Here is a 12,284-nt window from a genome sequence, read left to right on the forward strand (position 1 = left end):
ACGTCAGCACCTGTACTAGCTTATTTGTCAGTTGACCACCCTTATACTCTCAAGACTGATGCTAGCGGTAAAGGAATTGGTGCTGTACTGGCACAAGGGCATAGTGAAGATGGTCAGTTACACCCTATTACGCTTACTAGTCACTCCTTGAACCCAGCTGAATGTAACTACAGCATCTTTGAATTAGAAACACTAGCCGTTGTGTGGGCCATCACCCATTTCCATGCTTATTTATATAGACTATGTGTAGTTGTATTAGCAGATCATGCTGCTGTCAAATCCATACTTGAAGTACCAAATTCCACCGGGAAGCATGCACAGTGGTAGACTAAAGTTATTGGTTCTGGCATTAAGAAAGTGACTATAAAAATAGACCAGTTCAGCACAATTAAGTAAAAGATTCCCTATCACGGAGTCCTACAAGCACAGCACCTCAAGTTGGCATAACTGAAGGAGAATTTCAGGTGGCTACTGTCACATCAACAGCTGTAATAGAGAACTCCCTGAAGCTGTGAGTTCTCTATTACAGCTGCAACCTGACAGTGTGACTCACTCATCTGAGCCATTCATTGAAGAGCAGAGGGAGGATGCAAGAATTGCCGAAATAATTGAGTTCCTAGAAGGAGGGAAGCTACCATACGTGGAAGACAGAGCTCAAACTATAGTTTTACAGCAGTCATTGTTTGCTGTTGTGGATCAGATTTTGTACTTTACTGACTCTAAGAGGAAAAACAGCAAGATTGTGGTCCCTGCACATTTGCAAGAGCAGCTTCTAGTTGCAACACACCGGTCAGTTCTGGGGGGACACTTCTCTGGTAAGCACTTATATAATACATTGTCATCTCATTGGTGGTGGAGTAGCATGTATGTTGATTGTGTATAGCATACTAAGAACTGTCCAGAATGTGCTATAGTTACAGGAGGAAGCAAATTTGTTGTCCCGCACTTCAGTTTAACAACCTTTCCAAATTCTGGAGATTGATATTGTGGAGCTTCCCAGAACAGCAGCAGGTAACAAGTACGTGATTGTTCTCCAGGACTTTTTGACATAATGGCCCATGGTGTTTCCCTGCTCCTGACCAGATGTCTGATCATATTACATGCATTCTAGCTGAAGAAATAATGCCATTCTGTGGTGTCCCTGAAGCTGTGCTCTCAGACAGAGGAAGTAACCTCCTGTCAATCCTCGTTCATGATTTGTGTAATTTGTTGGGAATCAAGAAGTTGAATACAATATCATACCATCCCCAGTGTGACGGTATGGTTGAGAGGCTGAATCACAAATTAAAAACAATGTTGAGGAAACACACTGCTCACTGTGGAATGCAATGGGATGTGTATTTGTCTGGAGTTGTGTGGGAATATCAAAACACAGTACATAATCTACAGGGGAAAAACCTTAATTTATCCTATTTGGTATTGACTTGTGTACCCCAACTGAGGCTGCTCTGATACCACCCACACCTCCTGAATCAAGAGACTTGTCAGATTATTGTCAATAATTAATTGTTTCACTACCCACTGCTCGTCAGAATGCTGTAAGTAGCATCAGGAAGGCACAACAAAAATGCAAACTATCATATGACCGTAAGGCCACTGATAGACCTTATCAAGTAGGAGATTGGGTGCTAGAGCTGAGCGATACTACATGATAACAATAGTATCACGATAGTTACTAGCAGTTATTAAAGACACTCAACTTGAGGTATACAACACATGAATACTCCAATTACGTACACATCACGTATCTGCTTTTCTAACACTCCACTAAAAAAATTTATGTGTCAGTATTACAGTTGTTATCTTTGTTGTCCACGTTCAAGCTACTAGTCTTTTACAGTTTTCTGAACCTCAATGCTATCATGGTTGATTATGTTATCCATATTTTGACTAAGCACAGATATGGATAAGTAATTGCGATAGTACGATAGTATACTATCAAGATCGCGATTTTTAATAGCTCTCACGATAATCAATTGATATCCACTATTGCTCAGCTCTGTTGGGTGCTGGTCAGATTTCCAGTAGAGGAAAGCAGAAAGCAGAGGAAGCTGTCCCAGCCATGGCGGGGACCCTACAAAGTAGCTAACATTCGGGACGCAGACATTATTGTCACTAAAGTATACTGTCGAGGAGAGAACTCTGAACATTCACCAGTTGAGGGTAACTAGATGTCCAGCAAACTTTCCAGCTGAATATTACTGGTACGGTCATAAACAGTGTAGCCCTGAGAGGTGCCTAGATGACTGTCAGAGCTTATGGAGCAAGGGGTGACTGCACAAGAAAATGCTAACAGGGAGATACCTGAGGATATGAATGATGTGCCCACGTTGGAGACAACAATGTAACTGATGAGGAAGTTGCAGATTAGGATGATTGTAGGGATCGTGATACTGACACCGAGATGCTCAAGGATAACATCATGGAACAAAACCTTTGTTTGGAAGACTTGTTTACTGAACCCAGGAGTAACCTCCAGTACTCAATTCGAAAAGGCATCTGACGACCAGCCTAATTTGATTAGGTAGCTCAGGGCGAGCCTTCCCAAAGGGGAGGGTAATGTAACAGACTAACATTATTATTTAGTGTAAACATGTTGTGATTGGTGTACGCATGCATGCCAGATTTTGAGTGAGCATTAATAAAAGCTCTTTAGTACACAGCATGTTAAGCAGAACGGGCCATTACAATGCTGGAGCTGTTACATTCATACACAATCAAATTACTAGTAGGGAAAACCCCTTGGATGACTTCATTTCTGTCTAGTGGGAAATTTATTGGCAAAAAGGAATTAATGTTGCTTAAGTTGTGCTACTTATTCTTGTATAACAAGTACAAAAAATTGAATTTTCAACTAGAGTAGTACAGCGATAAAAAGTACTGAAACAAGCTGGAGTAGTTTATGATATTAAATCACAGTAAAACAATAAGAAGTGTTATATCTCTACTGTGCATTTCCGTTATGGTATCTTGAGCACAGTAGGGATCAGCTACCACTCCTTATTGTTTTACTGTGATTTGATATCATAAACTACTCCAGCTTGTTTCAGTACTTTTATCGATGTACTATGGTCCCTATTCTAGTTGAAAATTCTAATTTATTGTGTACTTGTTAACATTTTTTGTAAAATAATATTATTAGCTATGACTGGTGAACTCACGTATACCGCATCAAAAGAAAAAAATGGCACCGCACCCCAGCTACCAATTATTGTCTGAAAAGTGATGTATCCATTACACTTCGTTGTCAGCTATGTTCAACCCATTACACAGCATTACAAATCAACAACTGTTCGAAAAGAACCTCTGCAATCAAAGTAGCCACTATGAAAAATAAGGACAATTTCCATTACAAAGGGAAGCCATCACGTGCTACCACCTATTCCGACCAAATCAACACTTTTCGAGATGAATTGGACACTAAGGAGGACACTGGCAAGTCCAGAAAAATGCAGTGTACGTACTTCAGTATGCCAAGAGATACCTCTCGGGCCAAAGCCACGTTGAACAGTGAAAAAATCTAACCCGTAGCCTTAGCTGTTATGGGTTGTTCTGAAAACTTGTTTGGGCCTAACCACTACTACCTCATCGTCATCAGGGAAAAGTAAGGCTGGTTTTTGGGTGATGTTTTTCATGGGCCACACCCTATGTACTATTGTACTGTATGATAGTTATGTACAGTAGATCCTCAGTTATCCAACCCTCATTTATCTGTACCCAAAATTGGAAATGACTGAGTATTTTGAGTACAAATATATGTTATACTTATTGGAGTGTTTCAACAGAGCTCTGTATATAGTTCAGTTATCCAAACAATCAAGGTACACGGTGGTGTGTCGTGCAACCCAAGAAAGCAGTGCCCCACACTGTGAGTATATTGACAGGAAGAAACAAAATGTGATTTTCACACCTATGTAGCTCTGTGATCCCTTACCAAATTTGCTACAGAAGTGCCGACCAGATAGGGGAGTCTACATACCAAATTTGAAGAAAATCGCTCCAGACAATTCCGAGATATGAGCGACCAAAATTTTGTTTAATTTCTTCGTTCTTCATTTCGCACACTTTGCAAAATCCACCTAAAACATGAAAGCATGCTCCAATTGTTGGCACACTTAAAAGGCTCATTACAGCAGATCTCAGTACCATGTTTGGTAGGAATCCGATGTACATTTACAGACGTATGACTGATTATTCACGTAAAATAATATCGAAGGTCTGTCACACCCACAGAGTAAACCCCTTGAAGGAATGAGCTGAAAATTGCTATGTAGATGGAGTAACCATCGTAGGAGTGCCATGTTGTAGTGTGAAAAGAATCGAGATAAAACCAGTCCAAGAAAATTCATTGTTTCCCATTTCCCACCCGCATGCAGATTCTCTTCCCACATGGTCATTCATTATTGCTGTAAACTGCACATTTTATTCATCATTTATCCTGTGATTGCAGAGCAGTAACTAGTTTAGCATTCAGAAAGCCAATTTAGCTAGCTTTTCACTGTTCAGGTTCTTAGTTTACTGTATTCTTAAGCTTACCCGTAGCTAAGCACAGCAAAAAATAGTTTCTCATAATAAGAGATAGCATGCTTATTAATAGTGAATATGTTCTAAGTGCAAACATAACTTTTTATTTTAAGTGGTGTCAGGCTAAAACAAAATTATGGGCTTTCTAAAATTTAGTATGCTTTGTTTACCATAAGTTTAAGCACTTAATTTAAGCTTTAAAATATGATTATCGTAAGATGATAAGTATAAAAATAAACTTACGTAACCTTATCATTAGAAGTTAGACGACTTGTTTGTGGAAAAGTTACTAGTTATTTTGTGTCAATGTACATTCTAAAAATTACAACAACTCATCTAGCTAAATGGTAGTACAATGACTTATGCCACAATAATCTGTGAGACACTGAATCCTGTATGCACCCCCGTTCTCCACTCTTTGAAAGAGGCCTTGCTATGTCACAGTAGCACTGAGTATGTTATTATCTGGGACATCTCTCCCAACAAGCTTTAATATCTATTGGGAGATGCATTTAGACAAAAGTGCATGGCTAGCTTGTCAATTTGAATGGCACTGCCCACACAGCAATGGATCTACTTATAGGATACAAACCACCCACACAGGGTGCTAACTTTTAAAGATGTTAATGATTAAGTTTGTGATGTGCTCAGTATACTTTAATGCAATGTGAATGTCACTAAATCATTACTGCAAAATTTTAGTATAAACTGAAACCTACAATGAAATTTAATGCTACTTGATATAGGTTTCATATACATTTTAGTAACAGAGTTTAGTAAAGACAGATGCAAGTACTGTAAGTTATTATCTAATCCAAAACAGCCAAGCTGTAAAAAAAAGAGCGTGGCGCTCAAAAAGGCTATGGTGAAAAAAGATGTGAAGTCCAAGGTGGTGGCCAAGAAATGGCTATGATGGTAGGTTAATGGTAAAAATTTTAATAACGACAATTCAGGTGAATTTTGTGCCAAGACCAAGTGGCACCAAATTCACCTGAATTGTCGTTATTAAAATTTTTACCATTAACCTACCATCACAGCCATTTCTTGGCCGCCACCATGGATTTTACATCTTTCTTCACCATAGCCTTTTTGAGGGCTGCACTCTTTTTACAGCTTGGCTGTTTTGCATTAGATTTCACTTCTTTTTGTATTTGTATACCCCAAAGCCGGCCTATGGCTGGCTTTGGGGCTTTTTTAACCTATCTTTTTTCTTTATCACAGGAAGAAGAAAAAATGAAGCAGATGTTAAATACTTTAAACATTTCTAATTTTATTATTAAATGTACAAATTATATAAGTATATCATACATCTATTTATTGCAGAACTCTACAAGGGGGCTGATCCTTTTTGTAAACCCATCGGTGACCCATTCTTGTAACCCAACACTCTACAAGGTGACCTATAATACATATACGTACAGTGTATTTATTGCAGAACTCTCTACAAGGGGGCTGATATCTTTTTTGTAAACCCATAGGTGTCCCTATCTTGTAACTGAACACTCTACAAGGTGACTTCTTCTAGCTGATCTCTCTACAGGGTGATTTGTTTGTAGCTGATTTTTTTACAGGGTGATTTGTTTGCAGCTGAACTCTCTATATGGTGGTTTCTTTGTAGCTGAACTCTCTACAAGGTGACTTCTTCTAGCTGATCTTTCTACAGGGTGATTTGTTTGTAGCTGATTTTTTTACAGGGTGATTTGTTTGCAGCTGAACTCTCTATATGGTGGTTTCTTTGTAGCTGAACTCTCTACAAGGTGACTTCTTCTAGCTGATCTCTCTACAGGGTGATTTGTTTGTAGCTGAACTATCTACAAGGTAACTTCTTCTAGCTGATCTCTCTACAGGGTGATTTGTTTGTAGCTGAATTCTGTGCAGGTGATTTTTTTGCAGCTGAGCTCTTTACAGAATGGTTTCTTTGTAGCTGAACTCTCTACTGATCTCTCTACAGGGTGATTTGTTTGTAGCTGAACTATCTACAAGGTAACTTCTTCTAGCTGATCTTTCTATAGGATGATGTGCTTGTAGCTGAATTCTCTACAGGGTGCTTTGTTTGCAGCTGAACTATCTACATGGTGGTTTCTTTGTAGCTGAACTCTCTCCACAGTGACTTTTTTGTAGCTGAATTCTCTAGAGAGTGTAGCCGAACTCTCTACAGGGTGTATCACTTGTTTATAGCTGAACTCTCTTCAGTGTGATTGTAATGTTCTGAATCACTACAGCAATATATTTGTAGCTGAACTCTCTATAGGGTGACTCGCTTCTTGCTGAACTGTCTGTAAGATTAACTGTTTGCAGCTGAACTCCCTACAGCATAACTTGCAATGTAATAAAAATCTATAATGGAGTAAATAAATTAGCTGAATGCTCTATTAGGGTGACTGTTCTATTAGAGTATCTCCGTCTCGCATTTGCTACATGGAGTTGGCTTTTGAATCATATAACTCAGTGGTTTGTAATACGATTCTTCTGTACTACTGCAAGGACTTTCTATGAAGATTATTCCAGCTATACACCGATTTTCAGCTCATTGCTCTAAGCGGTTTGCCTAGTAGCCGTAAAAACTTATACTTTTCTATTAAAAATTGATGGCGTAATTGTGACACAGGTTGGGTTTTGCATCATATCTCCATGGTCTTTATCTCGATTCCTTTCAAACCACCAAAATTAGGGTCCGCAACGTGAAAAATCGATATCCTCCAATCAACTACCTAACTATTGTCATGTGCTAGGCTAAGTGTAACTTGAATAACACCAGCGTGGCAGCCAAGTTTGTCACTTTCTTCTGGTAGAAAACGATACAAATGTCTTAAAATCACATGATTTTTCGTTGCAGCAGTTCGTAGGGTTCTTCGTGTGCCACAATATTCACTCTCAACATTGTTCAAGTAGTCTATCATCAACTCAAAGTATTGGTGGTTTGATTTTATTGGTCAGTTTCCAGTGGCAGCATGATCATTTAAGAAACATTTTGGCAACAGACAAAATGTTTCTTGCTCTGGAGCACAGGACAAGTAGAGCAGAAATTGTGCCGTGGGTCAGTACTAGGTAAAGTACCTGCATGCGGAGTATGGTTAGGATTGAAGCTTTCTAGCCATCTGGCTGAGCCATCTATATGCTGAAATTCAATCAAAACGACGCGATTTTTGCAAACAAACACCAGGATGGTTAATACATCAGTGAGATAGTCTCCAACAGCAAGGATACGAAGCTTATAAACACCTAACAATACGGCTATCTCGCCTAGTAAATGCATAGAGCAATCCAATGCATGAAATAGGCACTCACGTGATCGATATTCAAATCTCGGAAAATACAACCATAATCTATTCCAATGATCTTAAAATCACTTGGAATCAAGTGACAATCAGTTTGTAATGTTTCCAGTGTGCTCCTTTTTGTAAATATTTGTGTTAATTGTTCACTTAGGCACGGTCTGAGCCAGTGCAGGTGTGTTTTATGCTGTGATGGCATCATGGGGAGAGTCTCAGACTGCTGGGCTAATCGAGATGCTGAATCTAATGTACACAAACTGATTGTCACTTGATTCCAAGTGATTTTGATGTAATTGGAATAGATTATGGTTGTATTTTCTGAGATTTGAATATCAATCTCATGAGTACCTATTTCATGCATTGGATTGCTCTATGCGATTACTGGGTGAGATAGCCATATTATTAAGTGTTTATAAGCTTCGTATTCTTGCTGTTGGAGACTGTCTCAACCATTTTGTGTATTTATTTGTAAAAATCATGTAATTTTGGCCGAATTTCAGCATATAGATGGCTCAGCCAGATGGCTAACCAGCTTCAATTATAACCATACTCCGCATGCAGGTACTTTATCTAGTACTGGTCATTGCTGACCTACAACACAGTTGCTGCTCTGCTTGTCCTGTGCTCCAGAGCAAGACAAACTTAGTCTGTTGCCAAAAAGCTGCACAGATCATGCTGCCACTGGAAACTGACCAATAAAATCAAACCACCAATACTTTGAGTTGATGATAGACTACTTGAACAATGTTGAGAGTGAATATAGTGGCACACGAAGAACCCTACGAACTACTGCAACGAAAAATCATGTGATTTTAAGACATTTGTATCATTTTCTACCAGAAGAAAGTGACAAGCTTGGCTGCCACACTGGTATTATTCAAGTTACACTTAGCCTAACACATAACAATAGTTAGGTAGTTGATTGGAGGATATTGATTTTTCGCATTGTGGACCCTACCAAAAGGCACTCCTACGATGGTTACTCCATCTACATAGAAATTTTCAACTCATTCCATGAAGAAGTTTACCCTGTAGGCGTGACAACAAATCGATCTTGTTTTACACAAATAATCAGTCATAACTCCTGAACCATTCATCGGATGTACATCAAATTTGATTCTAGGATTCACCTTTGGACTCCCTTTCTGTTTTTTTAAATGTCAAGGCAATCAGAGTACGCATCTGCGTTTTATAACAATTTTTGAAAGTGTGCAAAAACACGAAGAGAAAAAAGAAGAAAAAATCAAAACTTTGGCACTTCATATCTTGGAAATGGCTGGAGCGATTTCCTTCAAATTTGGAATGTAGACTCCTCTGGCTGGCAGCAAATGCTGTAGCAAATTTGGTTCCAATCAGATAAGGAATCACCAAGATACAAAGGTGTGAAATTACATTTTCTTTCTCCCTGTCAATATACCCATGGTGTAGCGTGCCAGCTTCTTCGGTCACACGACACATTATCATGTGTCTTGATCCCATACCAAAAATACTGTAGTTATATGCATTCCCTAGTGTGATCAAATGGACACCCAGGGGGCATACATAATGGGGCCACATAACAAGAGACCAAATCCAAGAGTACCCCACTACGAAATAAGTATACTGCTACTAAAAAATTGAATCAAGACACACGGTAGTATGTCGTGCTGCCCAAGAATCCAGCGCGCAACACCCGTGAGTACATCGACAGAAAGAAAACACAATTTTTGCACCTCTGTAGCTCTGTGCTGTCTAAACAAAACAAGACAATTTTGCTGTGGACACACCAGTCAAACTCAGTACTCCATATACCAAATTTGAGTGAAATCGCTTCAATCGTTCCCGAGATATGTGACTTCAAAAATTGGCTTAGTTTCTTCATTTTTTTTCTTCGTCTTTTCATGATCTTACAAAAACTTCCATAAAACATGAACTCCATATCCAATTACCTTGCAATTTGGCACACAGAAGGGGGTATAAAGGCATATCGTAGTACCAAGTTTGGCCAGAATACAATAAACAATCAAAGAGTTATTAGCGATTATTCACGAAAAATAACACCAATATGTTGTCACGCCTATAGGGTAAACTGCTCACAGGAAGAAGCTGAAAATCGGTGGGTGAATAGGTTAACTATTGAACCTCAAACCTTTTGTGTGTTGAAAGAAATCGAGCTAAAAACCACGAAGATACAACAAAAAAACCAACAGTGTGTAACTATTATGCAATCAAGATTAGCTAATAAAAAACGACTACTTGCCACATCTACCAGAAAAACCATATGGAGTAATGCCTTGAAAAATCACTGTACAGATGGAGTAATCATCTTAGAAAGCCTCTTCAATGGTGTAGAAGAATCAGACTTAAAGCATTAGAATTATAACACAAAATCCAAATTAGTGTAGCAAATGCGAGATCGGGATAATCTAATAGAGCAGTCATCCAAATAAAGCAGTCACCTGAAGAGAATTCAAGAAATCAGCTAGAAACAAGTAACCCGTATAGAGATCAGCTGCAAACAAATCACCCTGTAGAGAGTTCAGCTACAAACAATTCACCCTGTAGAGGTATCAGCTAGAAGAAATTACCTTGTAGGGAGTTCAACTATGGAAAGAGATAGTTCAGCTAGAAGAAGTCACCTTGTAGAGAGTTCATCTACAAAGAAACCACCATGTAGAGAGTTCAGCTATAAACAAATCACCTTGTAGAGAGATCAGCTAGAAAAAGTTACCTTGTAGAGAGTTCAGTTACAATGAAACCACCATGTAGAAAGTACAACTACAAGCTAGTGACCTTGTAGAGATATCAGCTAGAAGAAGTTACCTTGTAGAGAGTTCAGCTACAAACAAATCATCCTGTAGAGAGATCACCTAGAAGAAATTACCTTGTAGAAAGTTCAGCTACAAACAATTCACCCTGTAGAGAGATCAGCTACAAGAAGTTACCCTGTACAGAGTTCAGCTACAAACAAATCACCCTGTAGAGACATCAGCTAGAAGAAGTTACCTAGTAGACAGTTCAGCTACAAACAATTCACCCTGTACAGAGATCAGCTATATAGAAGAAATTACCGTGTGGAGAGTTCAGCTACAAACAAATGACCCTGTAGAGAGATCAGCTAGAGGAAGTCACCTGGTAGAGAGTTCAGTTACAAAGAAACTACCATGTAGAGAGTTCAACTGCAAACAAATCACCTGTAGAGAGTTCAGCTATGAAAAGATCATCCACTAGAGAGTTCAGCTATAAAAGTCACCTTGTAGAAAGTTCAGCTACAAAGAAACCATCATGTAGATAGTTCAGCTGCAAACAAATCACCCTGTAAAGAATTCAGCTACAAACAAATCACCGTGTAGAGAGATCAGCTAGAAGAAGTCACCTTGTAGAGAGCTCAGTTACAAAGAAACCACCATGTAGAGAGTTCAACTGCAAACAAATCACCCTGTAGAGAGGTCAACTATAAACAATTCACCCTGTAGAGAGATCAGCAAGAAACAAGTTATCCTGTAGAGAGAACAGCTAGAAGAAATTACCTTGTAGAGAGTTCAGCTGCAAACAAATCACCCTGTAGAGCGTTCAGCTGCAAAATTAATAAATCACCCTGTAGACAGTTCAACTATGAAAAGTTCACCCTGTAGAAAGTTCAGCTAGAAGAAGTTACCTTGTAGAGAGTTCAGCTACAAGGCATCCATCATGTAGAGAGTTCAGCTGCAAACAAATCACCCTGTAAAGAGTTCATAGAAACAAGTCATCCTGTAAGAGACCAGCTAGAAGAAGTCACTTTGTATGTAGAGAGTTCAGCTACTAAAAACCACCCCGCAGATAGTACAGTTACAAACAAGTCACTCTGTAGAGAGATCAGGTAGAAGAAGCTACCTTGTAGAGAGTTCAGCTACAAAGAAACCACCATGTAGAGAGCTTAGCTGCAAACAAATCACCGTGCAGAGAGTTCAGCTCTACTAACAGACCACCCTGTAGAGAGATCAGCTAGAAGAAGTCACCTTGTAGAGAGTTCATAGAAACAAGTCATCCTGTAAGAGACTAGCTAGAAGAAGTCACTTTGTATGTAGAGAGGCTATTAAAAACTACCCTGCAGATAGTACAGCTACAAACGAGTCACTCTGTAAAGAGATCAAGTAGAAGAAGCTACCTTGTAGAGAGTTCAGCAACAAAGAAACCACCACGTAGAGAGTTTAGCTGCAAACAAATCACCGTGTAGAGAGTTCAGCTACAAAGAAACCATTCTGTAAAGAGCTCAGCAGCAAAAAAATTGCATGTACAGAATTCAGCTACAAATAAATCACCCTGTAGAGAGAACAGCTAGAAGAAGTTACCTTGTTGATAGTTCAGCTACAAACAAATCACCCTGTAGAGAGATCAGCTAGAAGAAGTTACCTTGAAGAGTGTTCAGTTACAAAGAAGCCACCATGGACAGTTCTGTAATTAATATATGTATTATATATGTAATTTGTACATTTACTGATAAAATCAGAAATATTTAAGGTACAT

General features: G+C 38.9%; 1 protein-coding gene across 2 annotated transcripts in view; it reads left to right on the plus strand.

The window, feature by feature from the left end:
• LOC136268829 (uncharacterized) overlaps positions 1–12,284 on the plus strand; it is a 168,288-nt gene that overhangs the window by 69,496 nt on the left and 86,508 nt on the right. The gene's annotated exons all lie outside the window — the stretch shown is intronic.

This window comes from Dysidea avara, chromosome 1 (genome assembly GCF_963678975.1).
Source record: "Dysidea avara chromosome 1, odDysAvar1.4, whole genome shotgun sequence".
Lineage (NCBI taxonomy): Eukaryota > Metazoa > Porifera > Demospongiae > Dictyoceratida > Dysideidae > Dysidea > Dysidea avara.